The 26046-nt window shown below is 37.0% G+C and overlaps 1 long non-coding RNA gene across 1 annotated transcript; it reads left to right on the plus strand.

The window, feature by feature from the left end:
• Window positions 1-723: 723 nt before the first annotated feature.
• Window positions 724-25774, plus strand: LOC113947482. Its single transcript, XR_003527746.1, has 4 exons — window positions 724-3570; window positions 7121-7178; window positions 20186-20360; window positions 23879-25774. It is a non-coding gene; the product is annotated as an uncharacterized LOC113947482 (long non-coding RNA).
• The last annotated feature ends 272 nt before the right edge of the window (window positions 25775-26046 follow it).

Consider the following 26046-nt stretch of genomic DNA (forward strand, 5'->3'; position numbering starts at 1 on the left):
AGCATTGTCTTTGGTCTTACCTTGCATTTTATAACAGAAGACACGTGATGTCTATTAATTGTTAACTGGTCATAAATGAACAGGACCTATTAAGTGTCTGGGCCTTGCAGAGGCTTCCTACTACTAGAAGGAGCAAGCTGGCTTGTTACAAGGTTCTTTACATCTTTATCATGTGTTTGGCTGATTATGACTATATGCTGTAAATATGGTAGGCATATGTGCTTATTTCCCCTATGAATCATGGAAGAACATGCCTGCACAGTGAATGTGCACCTATTGGCAATTTTTATGCAAGTGTTCTATTTTCTTCATTAGGACAAGATATAAATTATGCTGGACTGCATTACACAGGCATTTATCTATGTACAGATGTCTGTCTCTAGGTATTTAATTTTTTTTCAAACTCTTTTGGTAGGTCCCTCTTTTATATAGGACGCACTTTAATTCTAAACCAAAGCATACAATCCTTCAAATATTATTTAAAAATATCAATGATCCTTGTTTCTCTAGTGATGCTGACTTTACAATTCTTCATTAAGTAGATTAATGCATTTCCATCACAATGTTATTCTTACTTTACTGCAAAATTAATTGAGTCTATCTTTCTGCAAATTGAATAAACTGATAAAGGAAAATAAAACTCAGCCTTTATGTTTCTTTCATATTTAAAGGAAAGTACTTTGTATAATTTCTGTTAAGATCTGCAATAAATATTAAATATTCAAATGCTTGTACTGTAAGTGGAGCTCTAGGAAGTCTCTCTCTTTTAGGGAAATCAAGTTTCTCTAAGCCATAGAAGACTCTAAGACTATTACTGAGTGACTACAGAATCCAGTTATTTCAACTGAATTGCAGCTCTCAGGGTTTGACTTCAACTGTGACTGCATGTTACAAATCATATGGTATGCACAATGCAAGCAAAAAAAAAAAATCAGTAACAGTGAGATGGAAAAAACCTTAGAGAAGTAAATTTCTATGAACAAGTTGCCGTTAATAGTGCTATCCAAATTAACTTTCTGAGTGCTGCCCTTTCCAGCTATGAAAAAAAAAAAAGAAAAAAAAAAAAACAACAAAAACTAACATTCCCAGAAAAATGTCAGTATAAACTCCCTTTATTAACCTGGCTGTCACTTTGGCTCCCTGGGTCTCTTTGGCTCTAACCCACTAGAGAATGGTTCCCACTGTAATCATCGGCAGTGAGGAATTAAGCCTCAATGAATCAGGTGAGCTTCAACAGTGTTCTAGCATTTCTGAATTTAAAAGGTCACCAAAATTGCTAATGCTTAATCTAGCCACATCAGTAAGGAAAGAAAAATGTTTTGAAGGAAAGCACTAAATTATTCAAAAAACCCCTGACAAGAATAGCAATATTCATAAATGGAAAATATCTGTTAACTCATTATATAATTCTGTGGCTGAAAATCTTTGATAGAAAATGTCCTTTTTTACTAAATGTAGTCTGTGTTTGATTCTGTTATTCATTTGAATTAGTCTTAGTAAGTCTTGGAGGTTTTTTTCCTTGCTTTTAAAATTGATAAAAGAAGATTTATTTGTGAAAAGCAGATGTTGGGATTAATTGTTCTATTTAATTAATCAGATATTTAAGGTTTGGTATAACCTAATCTGCAAAGAAAATATTTTTATCTGTTAAGTTTCCTGATGTAAAATACCTCTTGCATTTTTGTTAACAGTTGTCAGATAAAAGAGGGTAGTTTCTTACCCATGACATTTATAAAATACTAATTCTGCCCTCTTATTTTATATAAAATTCATTTATATTTACTTAGTACAGAGTTTGTATTCATTTATAATACTAAGTAGAAATAAATAAAACAGGTAAGGAACTTGTTATTCTATCATTTATTCTATAAATTACGTAGAAATGGATCAAACAATTGAAATGAAAATATTTACTGTTGAACATACTTTTATTTTTTTTGTTTAACTTATAAACAACATACTCAAAGAAAAGTAGAAAGGGGAAAGAGAACTGGAAGGGTAATTGGAAGACAAAGTGATTTCTTAGGTCAGATTTTTGTTGTATATATAAAATGTAAATTGAGAAATGCAGGGGCTTATAATGGCTTGAATTCCAGGAGTCTCTCCCTCTTTTTGCTGAGCCCTGTGTGTTTAAGGGACTTGCTGGCTTTTTGTGGTCTCTAGAAGTTGTTAAATGAGTTAAAAAAACCTGTAAAAACCTTCCACCAAATCATCTTGCTTATTTGCAAGGATCAAGGAAGGATTTTGTTTGTTTATTTTTTTGAGAGATGGATTGAAAGATTTTGAAAGGCAATCAGAAGGGTTTGGAGTACTGAGGAGATCCTTGATAGCTGATAGTTCAAGAAAATGCTTCATCAAACAGGGCTGGCAGGCATCTCTTCACTCCTTTGAACCTTCAGTGTTGATAAGGAGGTTTTAAAAGTTGTTATTTGTAGGAAAATTTGATTTTCATGTATCTGATTTATAAGTAGGGGATTTTCAGTATGGGGCATATAATAGTAAATGACTATGTCTTTATTTGAACGAAGGACTAACATCAAATTCATTACGATCTGCCTCTCAGCAATTTTGTTCACAAATCCAATGGAAAAAAATATTCTCTGGAGTCACTTAGAAAACTGTCAGTAGTAGATTGCATGTGTATGTGTGAAACCAGCAGACTATTCACTGGAACTTTGTAATTAATGATCAAATATTTTGAAAGATCTTGTTAGTAGCAATCCAAGTAGAAATGGAGAAAAAGACGATGTGTCCGTATTTCACCAGCAAGGCAGATTGTGACTTTACAGAGCATTAAGATGTTTCAAGTTCTAAGTTTTTTCTTGGATGATGAAAATGACTGAACCCTGGAATACTTCACCAAAGGCTACTTTTATCAAACAGAGAAGAAACAAGAGAAGGCTGACCTCTCTCTTTGCTTACAGAAAGTTTTATATTTTCTAGGATTATATATTTAGAACACCTTATACAACAGGCCAGGTACTAACATTATGAAGTCACCAAGTGTACATGTATAGTGTTTCCAGACAACAGCAAGAGGTGGACTAGTTTTTTTGGAGACCAAATCAGTAATTGAAAACTGACCTTTCCCTCTCTCACTCCCTTTCCCTCCTAGACAATGGCAGAGGGTCTGACGGTTGGAGGCAGAAACCCCCAAACAAACTGCTGTTATCTGATAGAAATAACCAGAAAAGATACAATTTTGTCTGGTAACTTACAAACCTAACATACTTCAGTCATTTAGTCACTTACTTCTTCCATCACACTCTTATCTCTGTTTTATTATGCTTTGTCTTTTTCACAAGCCATTCTGGGTCTAAGTCTGTAACATATTTCCCTTGGTTTAACAAGATAATTCTTTTTCTGCAAATACCTGCATAGGGCATCTTGTCCTTCTATGTGACAATACTTACAAAAAAAATTTTTTTTCCTTAGAAGACCATGCTAAATAGATCCATAAAATTTAAGCTGAAGCCTTCTCATCTACTTGCTGAATGTACGTATTTAATCTACAAGACGAGCAGAACCTGGGATGTGAATAGCAAAGCAGAATTTGACCTTCATTTTTTTGTGAGTATGACCTAGAGGAGAATTTTTTATCTCTGCACTAAAAGCATATAAAAATGTAAACTGGAATTGATGCTATTGATTTGGTTCTGGTATTTGTTTCTTTGCACACCTACTATGGTATCCATGACTTTTGGGATTTTCAGAACAGATGCATTTTTTTACTTAAAGAGGTGAGTGTGGGAGAACTGCAGTGAGCTGTGGTTATTTCCACTATGCTTCGAGGTCTTTGCTGTCACTGAGGTTAAAATGAGGGGTCCAAGTTAGAGCGCCTATCTGTTAAACTTTGCATGACACAAAAAGTATCACTCAACCTGTGAGAAAACCAAAAATTGATTCTAAGAGGGAAAGAAATCCAAATTCAAAGCGAATAACCGATGCTAGGACAAGGAGAAAACTAGATATGTAGCTGGTGGCAGTATAGGTAAAAAAGGGCCTTGAACAGATCTAGGTAAAAGAATTTTGTGGAAATAGCAGTACCTTTCACCAAAAGCAGTACAGAAACAAAAGTCTTTGAGGATGGACTTCTGAGATAATGACTGAAGGGAAGGCCTGTCTCAAAGCTGTGAAAGTCCTTTTGTTTTTCAAGCAGTGTGTGATATTTCAAACCACTGCTCTGATGAGTTGGGAAGGACTGACTGCTGAGATTGACTTTACTGGCACTTGGTGAACTCCCACTCCAGGGTTCAGCGGTGAATCTTCCTTCACTATCTCAAGGGTATACCTAATTTACACAGTCTGTCTCCTTCTGTACAACTTCCATTGGAGTCAATCGGAGCTGTGTGCCTGAAGTGAAGGGCAGAATTTGGCTCAGAGAGAGTATAACAACTTCAGTGCTTTGCCAAATGAAATACATTTAGAGTCTGACATGCACAGTTGGATGTGGTAAGTAAAAAATCAGTTTTACTGGATACAAGGCTTCACTGACTAGTGCTACTTCCCTCTCATCATTGTTAAAAGATGTGCTTTATAAGAAAAAGATCAGACCAGAGACTTATCTTACCTACTGTTCATGGAGTGATACTTAATGTAGCACCTTAGTTTCCAGTGCTTCGTAGCTAAAGACTTTCTGTGTGAGAGGCTGCATTTTTTATTTAGCTCTGCATCAATTATAATAAAAGTTATGCCAAGCTTAATTGATTTCTTTGTCACCGTTCCTTGAAACACAATTCTTTTAACTCATTCCAAATAATTTTCCCAAATTCAGCAGCAGTGGCAACGCCGTTGACTGATAAGATCTATACCTCATTTAAAACAGATATTCAGCTTATCCAGTCACTGCTGAACAACAAGTATTTTACTGCTAAGTCCCAGTATCTTAGCTCACCAGTGTCAGGAACATAGCTTCTAATGTGGCTTTTTCTTGTGAGGTTCCTCTCATAAAAAGCTGTTCTGAACTCTTAAATGACTGCCTTGTGCAAGTAGCCTTTTAGCCTCTTCTGTCTTTACCACTGTTACATATAAGTATTCCTACGGGATCATCTCTTCTCGTAGTTACAAATTTTAATTGAACAAAATTGTACATATGGACCAGAACTCAGCTATCCACAGACTTTTTACATTCTACAGGAGTCTTCCATGAGAACCATTAGTTGCGGCTGTTTGTTCTTCCCTAAAAACACAGTGGTTTACTGCTATTTCCCTAAACAAGTATCTGTAGAAAAAAATACAGTGCTTTTCAATGTTAACTACATATCCCTAAAGCGATCTGAGTTTGTTTCTGGGTTGGATTTTTTCAAAGCTTTTGCTGTGTTTTGGTTTTCTCTGTGAGGCTTCTGCTTCTTTTCCTTAGTGGTTTTTATCTTTGCTTGAAAATTTATAGTTCCTTCCTCTGGTGAGAAAATCCAAATAAGAAAACCCCTTCACTAGAAATTATTTTCACTGAAATTACCAATTCATTCAGCCTCCTTAAAACAGCCAGTCTGCACACCAGCAAGGAATCTGGTCTCTTTGACCCAGTAAAGTTAAAGACTTCTGTTGATTGTTTCCTTTAAAGCAACAAGGTAAAAAACCTTGTTTTTTAATTATGTGGTAGTTTACAATACTTGTGTGCAGTGCAACATACAAGGCCAGATTTTTTTTTTTTTAAATTATGTCAGGACTTTGTACAATGTTACCAGGAAGCACTTCTTTTCTAGCTAGATGTTTCAAGGATGGAACTGTCAAAAATTTCAGAGATGCAAAAGAGATTGATATAAAAAATGAAGGTGAAAATGTTTTGGTTAAAACAATGGAAGATATTTGGGATTCTTTTCCCCCTCAACATGTGGATTTTAATAACTACTGTTTGTTGTTAATTACAGAACATACTGCATCTTCTAAAAAAACACATCAGAGGAGAATCAAGTTCTTTTGTTATATTCTCCTTTGGATATGATTCCCATATACACAATATTTAGATTAAATCCTGTGACTACTTTTTTTTTCATTGATATCTTAGGGAGGCAGGGTGGGGGGAGTGAATCATGCTCATAAACTAAAATGCCACAGTGTACATGTCTGTGAAGTTAGGTGCCTTGAATAGACCAAAGATGCGTAACTCATATGCATTTCTTTGAACAATCAAATCTTAGTATTTGATGCTGAAAGCCTGCTTTTACGTCAGAAAGTTTGCAGAGCCTGGAAGAAGGAGAGAAGCACCCGTAAGATTAGAACGTTATTTAAGGTAGTGTCTATCACCCAGGAGGATCTTAAAATATTGTATGCAGCATCTGAAATATTTCCATATAAGATTACATTATATGATGAACAACTATTAGTTAGATGGGCCACAGCTGGTACTTTACAACCTGTACATGTAATAAAGGGAAAGCTACCTATATGGAACAGAAACGAAATAATCAAAAGCCTGTGTTTGAATAACTAAACAGCACAAAGTTATTGCAATCCAAGAATATTTAATTAATTAGAACTATTCAAAAAACCTTAGGTAAAATATAATTAATTTTATATAAGTTTCAAGGGTTCTTAATAGGATAAATCTCTTGTGTGAAATATTTTGGTAATGACTATCATAAAGGAGACTACTTTAAAGTGTAATAATGTGTTCTGAAAGAGTCTGCTTTTCTGTGTCATTTAGGAGGAAGATGTCATTATACTTGATGGTGTATTCATTGTGCCTGACTCAATTAGCTGTATCTGACCCTGTATGCCAATACTTCCACAGTACCTTCCTGCAACATCACTGTGGTTGTCCTTAAGATATTTTATAGAGTTTGTTATCTCACTGTTCTTTTTTCTTCTTTTCTTTCTTTTTCATTTCTTGACATGCTGAATACATCAGAAACAGGTTGAACTGACGAAAAAATCTGAGATAAAATCTGAGATAGACATCTAAGAGCCCTTTATTTTTGTAAATTTTGCGTGTGGCCACCCACAGAACAGGGTTTTTTTGGGTGTGGGGTTTTTTTTATTATTATTTTTTTTAATTTATTTTTTCTTATTTCTGTCTTCTGACATATTTCCAAAGTTATGACTGTCTGGAATACCAGAATTCCCATTAGTGAGTAAAGGTAGGGAGTATCTGCTAAAATTTGATATGTTCATTTTCCAGAGTTATTACTGAACATGTGTGATGTGAGAACATTGAGATCCTCTGCCATTCATTATAGGTACGTACCTTCATTTAAAATGATTTCTTAAAAATACCATAAAGTTCATTATGTTCAATAGTTAGCCATAACTATGGCTAACTATTCTCATTAATTTTGAAAATGCATGTAATTTATATTGGTATTGAATATACTCTAATGCATGGAAAAGTCTAATTGCACAGCGAAGGAGCAGATTGTCTTTTCCTTAAAGGCACTTGCCACCTGAAAATACAAAAGATATGTAAGGTGAGGGTGTATACCAGAAATGAAGGGCTCGCCACACAGGAGGAGAGTGGGGATGAGAGAGGTTGAGTCATAGCGGAGGAATGAGCAACAGCCTGTCAGGAAACACCCTGCGAGTTCCAAACATTTTTATTTTGTTTGATAAGGGTTTTGGGTAGGTGGAGATCAGTTAAACGGGACAAAGAAAAGGCAGGGAAAGGGAGACAAGGGCATTTCAGGATGTGAAGAAGAGAGGAGGGAGCAGGCATGCGATGAAGATGAGGGTAGAGAAAGGGAGAAGTGTGGGGGCGAGATGAGTTGCAACAATCAGCAGTGAGAATGGATAATTAAAAATCATGGCTGTCTGTCAGACGTTAAGCCTCTTTTACCTTTGCTGTGTCAGCTTCATTGTCAGACTGGATCCTCCCTGTAGTCTCTTTCTCATTCCAGGCTGCTCCTGTCATTGTTTAACACAGTTGTGCATGAACAGTGCATGCAGACTGAAGCCATAAAATTATACAGTGCACTTAATTGAAAGATTGAAAAATTACTTTACAGCGACAGACTACATAATGGTTGACACTTAGGGACTGATCTTAGACAACTGTACTCAGTGAGTGTAATTTAATGTTGTAACTTTCACATATGAAACCAATGATTTTTCTTTGGCAGAGGGAAATTGTTCTTATACCACATTAACTTTTAGGGCTGGAAAGGGAACTTCTGCCTTTACCCATCCCTCTTAAAGATTCAGATAGCTAACAAGATTTGTTACTTATGCTTGAGATTAAAAGGCTGAATCTCAGAAATGGTCTATGTCTGTGTATATTTCCTTGAGTCAAATGATATATTAAATTTCCTTAATATTGAAATGTTTTGCTTGTGTGCTGAGAATTTTTATTTTTGATTTCAGAAATGATAGTATATAATGGTAAATAAATATTCTGTTGAGAAATCCTAGAGCTCCAAGTCTTTCATCACTGCCACCCTTCCTTTCTCAGGGAAACAAAACACAACTAAGATCCAATTTTATCTTTCCTCCTTGGTCACCATAACTTCTTTGAATAGAGAAGCTTATTTTTACTGAAAAGCTATGTTAAACCAGAAGAGTTTGAAACAGATGGGCTCTGTGTTCCTTAATTTCTTCAATAAAATATTATGAAAACAGCAAAGTAAATCCAAACAGCATCTAAATTGTTTGAATAGTGACACATATCATGGCTGTATAGGCTGCATGCCTGGTTATTTAAGTTCAGTTACTGGCTGCCAGAATTACACTCAAGGGACCCCAGCATCTTCAAACCATAATCTCATTTTCCAGTCAAAATTCAGAAAAAAATCCACCCTAAAAATACAGGAAACCTAAACAAACCATTCTCTGTATGAAGCCAAGTTTTTTTACAATTCAATAAATTCAGGCCTTCTATCCATAAGCTCAGCACTTGCATTGTCAGCACTTACTCTTTTAGGGGGAATTAGGAAAACAAAACATCAATGGAAAATCAAGCTGATTTCAATATTGTTCAACAAAGCAGGAATCAGCTGACACTGTAGGAACTTCTTATCCCATTTTCTCTGAACAGCAGGGTAGGAGCACTTCTAGTATTAAGATATTTCATTTTTTCTAAAAATTACACTGAAGACTGCAGTTTGGTGTCATTTATAAATATTCGAATTTCATAATTGTTTCCATAGAATAGGGAGACAGAACCCACTAGAATTCCTTACGTATTGAATATTCTTACTACTGAAGTCTCACTTTCAGCATGTAGTGTCAAACTTGCAGCTCTTGATCACATATGCTGAATCTCTCACAGTGGAATAATTTTTATAATTTATTTTTCAAACAGCTTCTCTCATGGAAGTGCAGCTAATGGCACGTTATTTGCAGCCTCTGTGCGGTAACACTTCGTTCAAACTAACACCTCTACCCATAGCTCATTAAAGCAGCACTTACATACCTTCAGCACAAAGAGAATAGTTGTAGGATGAGCACTGGGTGTCTGATCTTCTTTTACACAGATTATCCTTTTTTTTTTTTTGCCCCTGCTCTAGGTATTGCATGAGTGAACTTATTCTAAAATACTGTAGCAAGAAATCTCTTCTCTCTTATTAAACTGTCAAAAAACATATCTGAGAACCAGATATTTCACTTCAGTGTATTAGGAAATTTAGGAGATCATATAGAAATTCTCGCAATAAAAAAGTTCAAATGTTCATCTTCTACCAACTTAAAAATTACAGTTTCTTGTAAGCATTACTTTTTCAGCTTTGTAGAAGTAAAACCGTTTCATTAATTAAAAACATGAGTGTTAAAAATGAATACATTTACTGTAAAAATATAATTCTGTATCTGATGTAATGAAATGTGATCATATTGTCAAAACCCCTCCTATCTTTTTTAACACAAAGTGTTACCTTTGAAGATGTAACTTTGAACATCTCCAGTTTGCTTTTACTTTCCTTTTTCATCCATAGCTTTACAAAACGCAACCACCGAGTGTCAATAGTGAAGCAGAATCTCATTTCTGTGGAATGAACAGGCATCTCATTTCGGGAGTCAGGCAACACTTATCAGACACATTGGGTGAGTCTTTTGGAAAGTCTAGTTGGTGACATCAGGCTTGGATCTCAAATAGTTAGATGCTTACTTTGATTAAGGACTTACTCTACCGCCATTAAATAAATAAATTAATACAGATGTTGTTGATGACATAAATACCTAAATAAATTGAAGTCTTCTGCACTTTACATACAGATCTGTGAACTAAGAGTCCTGGTGGGATGAGGTTGGCACAAGGAGGCAGCTACAGAAGGAGGTACACCTCCTTTTCAGGTGTAAACAGTTAAGTAACTGCAGCAGCATCTGTATTCTCCTGACTAATTATTCTGGCTTCCCTCCAGAGTTAAATAACACTCCAAGGGAAACAAGCAGGAAACCTAAATGTCCCATCCTCATTTCTCAGTGAAGTGAATTTCTCAGTGAAGTGAATACTTAGATCTATAGGCTTTCCTGACTGCTATGATAGGACTCCTTTCTAACTGAACCAGCAGAAAAATTTAGTCCAGTCTCTAGCTGTGCCTGCATTTGTGAGAGAAATCAACCTCCATCCTGGTGATAGAAAGCATTGTGAAGGAGAACAGTGAACAGTGCTAAATCGTTCACAGTCCTACATTTCTGATACACATTATTATTTATGTTTGTTAGTGCAGTAGTACCTTGGAACTCCATCTAAGAATTGCCAACAGCTCAAAAATCACCGTATGGGTTGTCAGAGACAGCCATAAGAAAACACAGCTCATACCCTAAGTACCTTACATTTAAAAAGAATGTCAAACACTGAGCAGACAACTGAGACCTGAAGCCAAGAGAGCTTTGTGATGGTACACATCACAAATCTGTGGCAGAGTCATGAATAGACCACTGTTACAGCATGTTGACTTGTATTTAATAATATAATTAATTTTTTTACTGTTTGTGTTAGAGATATAAAGTTATGGCAACAAAAGCACAAAAGCAACTATTACAATACCTATTACTTGGATGGTCATGTGTCTCCTAGAATCTACAGTTGTAATTTGGGTTAGATCTAAAACTGGTGTTAGATACAGCACAGATGAGCATTGTAGTGGACACCTTTTTGGCATCTGAAAGAAAATCAGTGAATACCTTTTTGGCACCTAAAAGAACATCAGGTGTCATTTGAAACCATGAGGTGAATATTTAATCTCCACTTAAAAAAAATTGAGAGCAAAGAGTAGAGAATTAATGGCGTTTTTCTCCTTGGGAAGATGTATCAAGTGAAAACCCTTAGGGGTCTCTCCTAGATCATGGATCTTTCAACATAGCCATAATTATCTGGACAGAGAGCAACTAACAGAAGAACAGAGCTTGCTAAGAGTCATAAATTATTAAACACAACAAGAAAAAGAAATTTCCTCTCTGTTAGAAGTATCTCACTGAACTGACTGAATGGGCAATTGAGTAGCAAGTTAAAACCAATATAATGAAGCTGAAAATGGTATAGGGAAGGATGACAGCAATGATTAAAGGTGTAGAATGACCTCAAAACAACAGGTAACTCAATAGACTAGGACTGTTCAGTTTGAGAAAGAAATTATTTTAGTGGAATATGAATGATTTCTGGAAAAAATCGTTTGCACAGAAAACTTGTCTTGGAAAACAATTATTTTCTGTTTATACTAATGCAAGAACTAGGAGGAAACAAATGAACCTGGCAGGGGTTATGTTGAAAATGAACAAAAAGAGAGATTTCCTCCATGGTAGACAAGCTGTGGAACTCTGCATCTGAAGTTATTGTGGATATTGAAAGATTATCTGGGTTCAGAAAAGTGATTAAGCATGTGGAGAAAATTACCCATAGTATTCCACATGAAGTTGTGAATTGTCTCAGGAAGGCTGTCTTTTGCAAGTTCATGGAGGGGGAGAAAGTCAATAAGGGAATTGTAACTATATTCTAGTCCTGTTCTCTAGGCACCTGCTGTTGGCCAGTTGAATATGATACCGCAAAACGTGGATGGTTTTTTTCCCTGCCCCTTTACAGCTGTTTTTAGGATATTATAGGCAAAGAATAGGCACAATTAGGTCTGCCATTATAACTCATAACAGGTCACATGTTGAGTAAGAGATCATCTAAACCAGCCATACAGTGGTAAAAGCCCCATTTGACCTCAGTAGTAGCACAGTGTTTTAGTATGCAGTGGTGCTTTGACTGGGAAGATGATGGACCTTAGCAGGAAACCCTCAGAATCAGACAGATCAGGTCTCAAAGCATAATTAGGTAGGAAGCTCTTATCAGGTAATCTTTTGCTTTGAACAGATTGAAAAATCTAACTCAGGCAATTTGGCTGCTTTTATCTCAGCAAGCAGCAAAACAAGGACAAAGGCAGGATCAGCTCTGCGGTAGAGTTCTGTAGAGTTCATTCTTGCATCATGTGGCTCAGAAAATGAGCTTGGTCTCACTGGAGTCAAGACTGATTTGAGATCATGCGATTGTCCTGGAGTGGAAGTGTTGCATGAGCAAGTTTTGGAATAGGTAACATAGGCCCTTTAGGAATCTTCTGTGGTGTGTAGTCCCCTCGAGAGCAATTGGATTCTCTTCATCTGTCACATTAACATTGCAGATTTGAAATTAAAATAATAATAAATAAAAAAATCAGGCTTGATTTAAAATTAGAAAGAAAGAAAGAAAAAGCATTCCACTTCATTAAATGACCTTGCAATATATTTGGCAGCTTTTACAGGAAGTTTACAGAATGAAAAAAGAAAGGAAGGAAGGAAAGAGGGAAGGAAGAGAGGAAGAAAGAAAGAAAGAAAAACAAAAAAGAAAAAAAGAGAAAAGAGAAAAGAAAAGAAAAGAAAAGAAAAGAAAAGAAAAGAAAAGAAAAGAAAAGAAAGAAAAGAAAAAGATCTAATGAAGTTAGACATGAGTGTTTTTACAAACTGTTATTCTCTCTCTTCTAAATCTCTAGCATCGCAGGTGAAGCATTGTGTGGCTGGTATCTTTACTTACCATTCGCTTTCAGGCTCTACAGGGAGTGTCAGACCATCAGCACTGATGTTTAGAGCAAAGCTGTGAAAACAAACCGCAGCAGATTAGTTGGGCTGATGACCAGGTTATTTAGTGCTAACAACTTTGTGTGCCCTTACATCTCAACCAAACAATTACTATTTTCCATTCTTTTATTTGTGCACGCACTTATCAAGAAAAGCAGTGTTTGCAAGGGGACATTTTATTAAATAGGGTGATTAATTTAAGAAGTGTTTCTTTGGCTCTAGAATACCAATATATTCTACTCTTTAATTAAGAAGGTAAACAACACAAAAGAAAAATATCAAAATGCTAGTTATCTGAAATACTGGTTTGTCTGAAAGAGAAATTAAAGGCAGTTGTAGAAGTGTTGGAGCCTGATTCTGGCATTTTGAACAATTGCTCTTATAGTAATAGCTTGGTTGTTTACTGTAAGGTCACTCAAAAAGTGAGTGTCATTTTGTGAAAAGTACTATTGTTGTATAGCCTTTAAAATTAAGATATAAAAAAAATGAGGTAGATACTTCAAAGCTGAACATTTTCCCCTCCATTTATTTTTTTCTCACCTCCTAGAAATGTTTAAAATGATTTGTCAGCTTGATTTGTCCCCTTTTATAACTTAATATGTTTGTGGTTAGAAGTAATGGCAGATGAATGAAGTAGAGCAGTCATTTCCAGGGTGAAATCACAGGGAATTAAAGAATTGTTGCACAGCTTTTATTAAAGGCATCAGAGATCATGTTCCCTTAAAAGAGAACACTATGCAATGTGATTTGAAAATCACTTTCATTTTTTTTTGGACATTTTAGAACTACAGTACTTTCTAAAGGGTTGTCATTTGTTCTTAAGAATTGAGATTGAGCATCCACTTTTTATTTAGTGCAGCAGCAGAAAACATTGAGCTTGCCCTGGCTTTGTTGTGAATGAGTAGATGCTGTCAAGTTACTAATGCTTCAAGAAATTCTCTGAGTTATTTATTCTGCTTTTGCTGCTTTAAGGCTTATGCTCTTTATAAATTTTTTTTCCCTGGGGTTTCTGTTGAATTGTATACAGATAGTACTTGCTCATAACTATCCACAGAAAACCTTGGCTTATATCATTATTAATTGCTCTCAGGAACAGTGTGATTTGCTATTACCGCACACATATATGCTACAATGTTAATATTTGTGACAAGCCTGACCCAAGATTAATAATTTGCATCTTGTCCAAGTGATTGATTTCAAGCTATCTTGAAGAATGGAGAAGAAAATAAAATCCTACCAAATGCTTATCTCAAACTCTGTACAAATGGTAGGTTTGTCTTCTCTGTGCAGAAAAATTGATATAACAAATTGCAAAAAGATCCACAAGAGATGTGTACCAGCATTAGAGATTCCATTTTATCCTTTTCCCATTTTGAAGAATTAATTTTAATCTTTTGAACAGAGTATGCAAACAGGAAGGAGAGATTTCAACAGGAAGAAAGGCGTTAAAGAAGTATACTGAAATCCATTCCTAGGCTGCATAAATATCATTGTGGTTAATTCCTCCATTTTTTTAGACATTCTTCACTCAAGTTATTTTTACTCATCAAATTTACACTTCATACTTTTAAAGAAAGGTTGAATAAAAGACTCTTGCTCAAGGCTATCTTAATGAACCTGAGATACAAAGTCTAATTTTAAAAGGTAGATACTTTGACAGCACTTACAAAGCCAATCCCTTACACACAGTCCTAGCTCAAAGCAAATTCTCCAGGAATAACTTGTTTATTGTTTATATAAAAGCTCACTTCAAACTATTACTCCTGAGGTGGAGAGCAGCTGAAATAGGAAGAGCATGCATTAGTTTTCTCTCTTTCCAGTGAGATTATCTCAAAGATATTTCTCCCCTTCTCCTTCTTTGCCCTTTTCACATAAAGCAGAACTAAGCACAGCTGTTTGGGAGCAGGAAAGGTGAAACCCCATCTTTATGCAAATCTTTACCTTTTCAGTAAACTAATTCACTTGAATCAATGCTAAACTCATGCAAACACTCTTATTTAGCTTAGAACCATGTGATTTGCTACTGCCTTTACCAGACTGGAACAAGTGTATCTGCATAGCCCCTTAGTCCTTTTTAAAAAGGTAGGTTTTAAACCATCAGCAAATCCTGAGCCTTACAAGAGTCAAAGAGAACCAGCATGCTCCAACTTCTTTTCTGTCACACTAAAAATCTGCCAAATGAGTGAAGGAATGTCTGTTATTGCTTGTAGAGTCTGCTGGAGTGGTCTCAGTGGACTGTGAAGTCTGTGTCTTTTAAAGGTAAATTTGCTGAATATTAGATTAGAGTCTGAATTTCAGCTTTACCATAAGTAAGTTTCATGAAGTTTCTCTGTCTATATGATTAGAAATTACATTACTAGGTGGTTTTAGGAACTCTTTCCTTATCTCCAGCTCTATTGGAGAATGTATCACAAATGCAGTAACTCTATCAAAGCAAAACACATGCTCTAAATATTCTGGATGATATCTGGGGCACCAGCACACAGCTAGGTGAAGAAACAGTTCCTCCCCCACAACAGGGACTTTCCTCTTGCTCTACAGTTGGCCTAAAAAGAGGAATACTGTGGAGATGAAAAAACATTTCCATCTGCTAGCTCATTATTTTTGGCTGTGTGGAAGTAAGTTTGTTGGGAAACACAGAAGGACACTCAATCTATGGCTCACCCTCCCCAGCCAGCCATGCCTCCTGGCTCTTCAGGGGCAGTTGATGGTCCAGGAAAAACTCTTTGCTTTTGACTGCCATCTTTTCAGGAGCCTAATGGTGTCTCCTCCAACATTTTAGACTGAGGCTTTTTATGATGTAAATTCACAGCCTGCTTTGTTCCTCTTCATTAAGGCAGAGTCTTCAGGAGGTTTTCACGTTAGAGCACTAGGACTTTAATGACTTCTTTGTTTTTGAGGAACCGTTTTCTTCCTCTGTTGTTCAGACTGATTGGCTCTCTAAGGGAGAGACTGTGTGACTGCTCATGCTCTATCATAAGACAAGAGATTTGGTTTTCTAGATGGGTATGTTCTTTATTGCTGCTCAAGGGGCAGTCTTACATGTCAGCTGTCCAAATAACCTTTCTCGTATAAAACATGAGAGAATTATAAAATCCCTCTGCCACACTGCCCTGGAAGTGGCAACTTTTAAGTTATGAAGGTGGGGAGAGGTGTTGAGTTTCTGCCCAAGTATTATGAGAAGCATAATAGATGTGTAACATCTGATTATTCAGTACCAAGATCCCACCAAATCTTGTATGGAACTTTTCCACCTCTTCAAGTGACTTTGCACATGAGCAATTTCTTCCGGTGTTGAAGCCTTTCTACGATCTGTGTCAATTAGGTCTCTTGTATTTACACCAAAGATTGACTGAGACAACTGTGTGCACAAGCCAACTCAACGTTCTATCTCTTCTGCAAAAACCTGTGGTTTGTCCAAACTCAGGGGAAAATGTGTGAATTGTACTGATTTGGGTGGGGCAATTGCTAAGCTGTTTTTTCAGTCCTGGGAGAAGAAGTTGGAGCAAGGTATCAAGAAAGTAGGCTGGCATGGAGTAACATCCTACAGCACATCCATGTAAGTTAAACAGAGTGCATTTAAAAGAGAGATTGAGCAAATATTGCTGTCAGTTGCTATCAGAGAGGATTGGGAAAAAAAACTGAGCATGTATCCTGATTGCAGTCACCGTACAGTCTTACAGGTGGCAGATTTATATGACTGAGGAATCATCAGAGCATTGTGAGATATATCCCAGGAAACAAATGTGGATAAACACAATAAAGACCTCAGATCATTCTGAAGGAAACCCAAAATAAAACAGAACAGGCAAGACTTCCTGAATGCCTCAACATTTGTAAAGGGCCTCTAAGTGCTTCTTTAGGGTTATGGCAATGCTAGGAGTCTTGCTTGAAGAGGACTAGGGCTGTTCTCCTGTTAATTCCTGTCTGGAAAATTTTCATGCATTAAACCCAGGAAGACATTTTGCAAGTAAGGTAGTGAACATATGCCTTTCTGAGGCAGAGCTATGTCTTGGGGAGTAAAAATGTGTGTATGTGCACCTTTATGTCAAGTTGGCTGGAGTCATTATAGCTCTGTGATGCCTATCTCTAAACACCTCTTCTGGATTGTGTCAAACACTAATGAAAAAAGATAAAATAGTCTGTCTGAGGAACACATGTGAGATTGCTCACAGATTTGGCTGAATTTTGCTGATGGTTATTGGGATGGGTGTAGGAAAAAGAAGAGTACAATAGAAAGAGCAAAGGTGTTTGCAGGAATTGTCATTCAAACCAGATTTCACATTGACATAGGAGATATGCAGTTCTGCTCTAATGATGAAATTAAGCCAATAAGGAATGCATTCTCTCAGAGGACTACAACACAAGCTTGTTTAGAATTGCCATTAAATTTTGGTACACTTCACAAAGAAATAGATGTGAACATTTCAGAAAGCAGTCATCAGGCACCTTGTTGTTTGCCAAGAAAAATAGGCAATTATGAACATTATGTCCAACTATGCATCATATCGACTCCAGTCAAAACCATTTAAATCCAGTCAAGCATTGCTTTCACACATAAAACCCTACCCAATGCTTGATTATACCTCAGAATACCAGGTATGCAGCCTAGGATGTTGGCCAATAAAAATATTCCATTGTCTAGGAATTTTAATCCATGCATCTATATTTGTAAATGTCATAAATTTGATTGCAAAAGATTGCAATTATCAAACCCTTACTGTTTTCACTTTTCTGTCCAAATTTGTTAAAAAGCCTTTAAAATCAAAAGCAAATAAATAAACAAAGTTTGATGAAAAGGGGTACTGTCAAGCTTTTAAGTGAAAAAACTGGACATAGAAAATAACTTAGCTTTTCTACAGTCCTTTACCCCTCCCCAGGTGATCCTGCCTCTCAGCAAAGTAAAATTATTACATGGAGAAAATGGTTTAGACTGCACATACCCAGACTGAGAAAAAATTGCTTCAATATAGATATATTAAAAACAAACAAACAAACAAAAAGCCTTTCAGGCACTTTTGTGGTCTCGCAGAAACAGTGATTTCTATTCCTCCTACTGCTCTGCTGAGGTAACTAATTAGCTTTTTCCCCCTCCCTTATAAAAGCCCTTTATATTGGAGACTTATTCTAAAAATGTGTCACTAGCTGGTATGCAAGCACCAGGTCGTCTCAGCAAGTGTCAGTAGCACTGGGAGTCTTAGCACAGTAGAGCAACCTGTGCTTTAACATTATGTCAATTTGACCTGCTGTGAGCATGCTATTGAATTTACAGCTCTGACAGACTAATTGAAGGAGGGCTCTCCATACTTACAGGAACTAGAACTGAGTCACTATTAGTAAACCCAGGAATTTTCTGCTTACTAAAACAGTTGCTCAAGGATTCAGCCTTCTGGGTCTATGCTGCTCAGCCATCCACTGGATGAGTATTTCCTTTCACCTTCTCCATCCTAATTTGTGCTTTTTTTCCCTAGCACAGCTTTCAGTGGGAGACACTTGCCTGATTTCATTATAAACATGATGGTTAAAATATCGCTGTCAAAAATCTTCCCAAGAACAATGTTGCTGTCAAACACTCCAGACAAACTGTGTGGTTAAATGCTTAACTCTTGAGTACAATGACCACAGCTTAACTGAAAGTAAGCTTTTATCACTACTGGTATTAAAAATGGCATGTGCAATCCTAAACAGGAAAATGGAGGGATCAAGTAGCTTTGGTCTGTCACTTCATGACCAGACATTCCAGGAATCTTTGAGAGACCTTTAGCCAGTGAAAAGACACGTACAGTAGCTGACAAAAAGTATTTTTTTGGATACTATCAAAGGTGAATCTGCACAGAGGGAGTTGATTTCATTTTATTGCAGCCAGTTTTGGAACGTACATGCCAGAAACAGGAATGTTTCCTTCATTTCGCCTGATTTATCATTACAAGAACTAACAGAGCTCCTTCATAAACTACTGGAGCTCAGCTCTGGCACAGGTCCAGCAAAGTTACACAACTTACTTAACACCACAAAGAATATAATGCCTCTATTTACCCCCCAAATAATGCCCACCATTTTTCACAGCATTGTACCAAAATTCATGAATGAATTCTGACAACATATATTGACAAAAGGTATTTCTTTTTCCCAGCAGAATAAAGAGAATAGAAACTATATTTTGAAAGCCAACCATGACCCCAAAAGTTCAGGTAGGTACCTAAGATACAGTGTAGACTCTAAGCTGAATTTCTTGAAAGGAGTGGTAGGCACCTAAATACCTTTGTAGTGTGCTGTCAATAGACAGCTGAGTTCTTAGGTAAATATCTAGGCATGAGCCACTCCCTCTTCACACCCACCTGCTGAATGACTTACACCTCTACCTAATTTAGATGAGCACTATTCTTTTCTTCCCTTAGGGCCCAAGAGAATTTCCCTGGTTATTTGCCCTGTGTAGGAGCTCCACCTTCAAACATCTGTGGTCTAGCCTTTTTCTATAAGACTCTTTCGCTGTGGGTGCAGGGTAAATTGATATAAAATTGGAACCTGGGTTAAATAGGTTCTGTTGGCCACATTTCACATGCTTTTTGTATATCGTGTGTGTGTGCAAGGGGAACGTTAGTGTTATGCAAACAGTTATAATGCGTCAGCGCTCCATGACTTTCTTGCATTTAGCCTTGGTTTGCCCTCCATACTTGACTCTGGCAACCTCACTATTTTTCTTCTTATCTTTATGCAGTAGCTGAGAATTTGCACTCAGAAAGATATCAAGGTACCTAAAAATTAAAGTTGTCTAAGTGCTTTTGATTTTAGCAGGAATTAGAAAACTAATTAAGAAAAGGATATTTGACTATATTTGTAGATCTGAGCGTTGACAAATGGTTAACAGCCATCTCAGTTTGTGAGAAAAATAAAAGATTTATAACAGTGGTTTTTTGAGCAATGTGATAAACTGCTACGAGTGATGTGAGAATCCTAATATTAGTGCACAGGCATTAATCTGATTTCACTTTTCAGTGTTGAACTCTATTCATAAATACATTAAGCGATCAGCAAACCAAATGCTGAATGTTATATTAGTTCAAAGCACAAACTAGGCGCAACATAAAAAAATGAACCTTGAGTGGTTTTTGCTTGAACTTTGTATGTAACCATATTAAGATGCTGAATATTTCAAAGGCTGAAAGTATTTATAGCTTTTGACTTTTAACCGTATTTTATCCTTTGCCTTATTTCTTGTCCTCAGCAAATGTCAAGTGGGTGTTGTGTGGAACTGAGAGAGACCAATCTTGAGAGAACATCCGCCTTCAATAAGTGGAACTCCAGATTACACAAAGCTGCAGGCATAAAAGCAGCTACGAAAGAAAGTTCACTCTGAAAATGAAACAATTTTCTCTAGAAAAATGAACATGAAAGTTAAAGTAAGGACTTAACTGAAATCATCATGCTTTTAGAGAGTGTACTTTGTATCTAACAGTATTTGTTATCAAATTAAATCTGTGATGAAGGTTTTAGTTTTAAAACTTTCTATTTCCTTTTCCTGGAGTTGGTATATTTATACAAAAAAAGCCAGTCAATTTTCACTCTGCTTCTGAGAATTATGATCTACCAAGTAAGCTTGAATTTCTGAGAATTATGATCTACCTAGTAAGCTTGAATTTCTCTGTAAATTCAAGTCATTCTTTTAAGAAGAGCATATAAATACTCTGAACAGGATGTTTTTTCAGAGATGTAATTCAAATCCAAGTGGCTGGGGTATCTGACTTATCTCATTATAGAAGAGACCAGAACCAGGGCTTGCTTTGTAATGCATGTACAGAGTGCAGAGTGCAGGTGATGACTTGAGCTCTCAAAGCTTGTATTCTAAAACTTGCACCCACACATTCTGAAAGCTCAGCCAGATTTATCAAGAGGTTAGCTAAAGTTGTGAACCTTTCAGGTAAACTTATGGTTAATTTTGAGTGAATATTGACTGATTTATAGTTACATGTATCTAACATGCTGAGGTTCAGCTTTTTTTCTTACTGTGTTACACTTGGAGTTATTTTGGTTTATTTAAGCCTGGAGTTCAAACTGAGTTTCATGAGAGACAACCCCCTAGAAACTAAATCCAAGGACACTGATAAAAATCTGAGGATGGAAATTGCTGAGTTTCAGGCAGGTCTGGATGCAGCAAAGCCTCCTTTTCAGCCTCTTTGCAATCCTGCAGTCTACAATGAGAATACAACTGAGCTGTACTTAGGGGAGTTTTGACAGAGTGGAATGATTGAACCTTGGGAAGAGAAGGGCAGAAGAAGCAAACAAACACAATTTTTTAAGACGAGATGCAAAATAGCTGTATATGCTCTACGTCATGTAGTAAGATAAAGTTTCTTCCTAGTTTCCCATGGCATAGTTCTGTAGGAAAACTCAGGACACAGTACATCCTTGGATCCAGAAAACAGAACCAATATGTGTAGGATACTCTTATGTCCTGCTAAGCTTGGCTACAACAGCAAACAAAGCACAGGTGTGTAACCATACTGTGCATCAGGCCCGGATCAAGTGGCATCACTTGACAGTTTGTCTCTTCTTTTCGTGTAACTCCATGCTTGCTTTGGGCCTGGCTAGGGTATGAGAAGGCAGGCAGAGGGTCTATATGGCCACACAGATGCTCTGAGAGATGCTGCACTGTGCTGGTTTTGCTAGCTTTGAACCCCTCACATAAACCTGTGTGTCTTCTGTGAAAGCTGAAGCAGGGCCTCTGCGAGTTATCTCTCCTACAGAGCCAGCAGGAAGGTTGAGCCTTCACCAGAGGCCAGCACAAAGCACCTTGGGTTCTGCTGCACAGGAAGGGGAGGGAGAACAGCATCCCTCTTTCCTTTCCCCCATTCCTGGCCCCCATGCTCCCTCCTTTTCTCCCCCCCACCCCCCCCTTCCCGAGACAAATGTATCTGGGTCTCCTGGAAAGTGAGAAATGCTCCCAGTTTTTGTAGCTTGACATAGTTTGGTTTTATTGGCTTCTACTCTGAATTGCTCTCTGGAGGAATCTGGCAGTGTCCCATGATAATATGCAGATCCCAGGGGGACCTGTGTTTCTACCTAAGTGTATAAGTAACATGAGAGCTGGTCTCACTACTCTCCTTTGCTTAGTCTGTTACATAGCTTTGCATAATTCTGTTGCACTACTTAAGTAGATTACACAGATAATAATACCTTTGAAGTCGGGTGTGACAACTTTCACACTAAATTCCAGCTTCATGTCCTGTACTCTGGTCAGTCTATAAAAAGCAGAAGTGAATATATACACAACATGGAGTCTATTGTTTCTTGTCTTCTGGAGTATGATTTTTATTATTCTAGGTGATTACTTTTTATGTCTAGCTTGAAATAGAGTTCTTGTAATTGTATTGTTTACTTCTCTGGAGAAACCAGTTTGTTTTCCTATTCTCTTTTGAAATTTAATTAATTCCTTCATGAACAGTTAGGAACTGAATAGAAAAGGTCTGCTTAGGGGCCAGATTCTTCTGACTGTATAAATATAAAGGTTCCCACAGTCTAAATATGATGCTTCTACTTCCCTGCAGCAGCATCAAAACGTAAAGATAAGAAACAACCAGGACATAGAGAAAATAATTACTAATTATTAAATAACTACTACTATTAAATCAAGTACTTTATACCAAAAATAAGCTGACCCTATGACAATCTATTCTTGGTAACTGGTAGTACAGATAAAGGAAAGAGATGGGGCTAGATAATTTATTAAGAGAGTTATAAAACCAGCTAGCAGATAGTTAAATGATGACATTATCTTTCACAGTATGAACAAATGTCAGGTGTATAATGGAATGAAAACCAGCTATGTTTCAACGTGGGTTTAAATATTTGGAAATGAACACCTTCAGTATTTTCTTAATGTACTTTGTTAATTAAGTCAGTGGGATGTGTACTCCCAAGTCCCTCAGGCGTGGGTGTGTCCCCCTAAGTGTGTCCCCCTAAGTCAGGCTGACAAAATTTATTTATGTGATTCAAAAAGCATATCAAGTCTTACCTCATGATTTAAGAACTCTGTTAGTTATTTAAAGCTACAAAAATAAATAGCAGGATATGCACCATCTCTCTACACCATTCTTCTTTCTGTCCATCTCAAATGTCTGTTAAAACAAGGAGGTCTGCAGTGCCACCTCAAAGGCACCATGTCTGAAATACTTAGCCCAAAGGCATGGAGGGCACACTACTGCAGTGACAGCAGGGTGGGTGGCACCAGACTGTTGTGGGAGATGCAGGGGTGTGTGGTGAGGCTGAGATGGGGCAGGCTTTCCACTTTTGGGCTGAAGGCTGAGGAAGTGCTAAATAGGGCACTGTAAAGGACTGTGGGTTGGATGTGGTACATGATGGCACTAGGAGAGGCATAACGAGGGCAAACCTTGACAGTGTGGAGATAGTTTAAAGTATGGGTATAGGTGAGTTTTACCAGCTGGAGAGGTTTTCACTGGGTGTTAACAGACATGTAGCTCAGACCTTTCAAAGAAGTCCTATGCAAATAGGAAGCTTCTGACTGCAGTGGAAGGATCATTGAGCCTGAGTAGATTTTTGCTATTCCTGCAAAACTGTGTACTGAAAACTCAGTGCTGTTTCTGACACATAGGCCTGTATGGATGTTGAGTCCATACAGGACTCTGAGGGCACAGGTAATGTCAAGTCCCATTTAAAAATCCCTGAGCTCTTGAATATGGCAATTTGGTTGCGTTTTTCATTTTGTGATTCTGTATCACATTCTATTTGGTCAAGTCAAAATATTTGGATGGACTGTGACCTCTGTCACAGAAGCTAATAGAGCGACTAACAGTTCTAAGGTAGTCAGACAGTGTGAATTCGAGGTAGAATATTAGAAACACAGAAAAAATAGCTGATTATGAGGTGCTATAATCATGGCTCCTTTTTTTCTTTATTGCAGCAGCTATCCTCACCCTTGCCTGGAAGATCTGAGAAAGAAGGTGGAGAGAAAAGTATCCACTCTTTGGTCTCCGCATGGGTGACAATCACTGTAGGTGGGGGACCACTATACCAACTAATAGAAGTGCCTGAAAATGTTCCCAGGCTCTGCTGCTGGGCCAGAAAAAAAAACATGTTCCTGCTAATAAATTCCATCATTCTCTGTAACAAGATGGCTGTGTGAAAAAGTGCCTGTTGGAAATGATCCTGGGAATATTTATACTCCCAAGCTGGTTTGGGATTTTTTTGTATGAGTGCTGGATGGCATGTGTGCCAAAAGTGTGCCAGGAAATAGTTTGACAATTTAGGAATTGCCTAGATTAGGAAAAAGGCCCAATAAGAACAGATCCATGGCAGAAAACATCTGGTGTTGAGGATCACATCCACATTGACATTCAAAGTCTTTGTATTTCAGAGAGTTTTACTGTTTCCTAGCTCTAGCCCACTCCCGCAGACAGAATGTCCATTAGCAGTCAAAGTGCATTAGATGCCCTCTGAGACTGCTCCTCCAGGTTTATTTTTATCTGAAAGGAATTCATTTTGCACATTCCAAACATGATGTGAACCAAAGTGCAGGAAGTGAGAACTACTGGGAGATTTGCTTCAGTAGTGCATCCTGATCTGAACTATAATGCTACCTCACATACACTCAGAGGCAACTGCGTCTCTCTGTTTGAGAACATTCCCAATCACAGTTTAATTCACCAGTTCATCCAGTTCAATTGTACATAAAAATTGTGTGAGGCTTTGGCATGCTAAGTGGAAATTGGATTTAAAATTTTATTGCTAAAATTGAGTAAATCTCTACTGAATGTTTGAACTGTCATTCTTAGAGTGCCTAGAATAAATTTGGGAAAGTTTGCAAGTGGATGCAAAAAACACAACTGTTATATATAGACTGTGTACATGAAGTGTTTTAACTGTGTCTCGCTAGTGTATCTGAGAAAAGAGGAGGGAGAGAGAGAGAGTGTCTGAATGTTAAAGGGAAAGAGAAAGGCCTAAAGAGTATTTCTTCTTCTTATAGATTAGAAAAATCTTCACAGTAAATTTACAGCCAAAATTTCCAGCCCTGACTAAAACAAGTGATGTTTGGCATGCTGTATCTGCAGGTCATGAGCTTTAATTACATCACATTATCTTTCACTGTAAGATCTGGACTGCAGATGCCTTTAGGTTGGAATCCAAACTGATAAGGAGCTTTTTATCACTACACAGTACATCAGACATAGTTTGTAAGGAACAGATAGTCATCTGCTCTACCAACCTGCCTATTCTAGTTGAAGTTGCCTCCAGGGAATAGATAGCAGAAACTTTACATTTAGAACACTTAAAAAGAAAGATTCCTGGAAAATGTGATGGCATAAGTGGTATTTAAAGAAAAGCTGTGTAATATAACACCTAAATAATTTTATAGTCCTACTGCTATTTTAGTATGCTGGTAGGATATCTGAACCACTTGCTCTTGACTTGTACCTTGTTAGTAATGATGTTATGCATAATGCAGCAAAGGAATTCTTCATTCCTGAGCAAGGGAACAGAAGTGAACAGAAGTGCCTTTTACAACTCATCTCTTATGGATCAAAGGAAACGTCAAGCTTGCCTTATCATGTAAGCGAGTTTAGCGTCCTTGAGCTTACATGATATGGGCTAAGTTACACATATTTAAGCCCATAGTTTTTACTATGTTTGCATTAACTGAAATTGTATGTTTATGGATTGTACAGGCTTGATTTCTGCTGGTAGTTAGATGTTCAGTGTGTCTATTAAAATTACATATTTTCAGGACTTACTGTGAAATATATGCAGAAATTATTAAAAAATATGAAGATATTTATTTTGGGCTAAAATAATCTAAAAAAACCCCAAACCCAATTAATTTAAAAAATAGTCTGTGAGGGGAAAGATTAGAGGAAAAGAAAATCCCAATAACTGGAAAATTATTCTTTTTGTGTACATTTATTACAGTTTTATTTTAGTAGTGTTTGTGTTTCTGTATTTGTAAAACACAACTTAAAAACAGTATAGATATAAAGGCTGAAAGCTGGGAAATGAAACCTTACTGTGGTCATACTGTTAAAATGAATGAGGGATTTTGTTGCTAACGACATGTTTCTGTCTGATATGTTTCAT

The sequence above is a fragment of the Corapipo altera genome, unplaced genomic scaffold, assembly GCF_003945725.1.
Source record: "Corapipo altera isolate COAL_440 unplaced genomic scaffold, ASM394572v1 0, whole genome shotgun sequence".
Lineage (NCBI taxonomy): Eukaryota > Metazoa > Chordata > Aves > Passeriformes > Pipridae > Corapipo > Corapipo altera.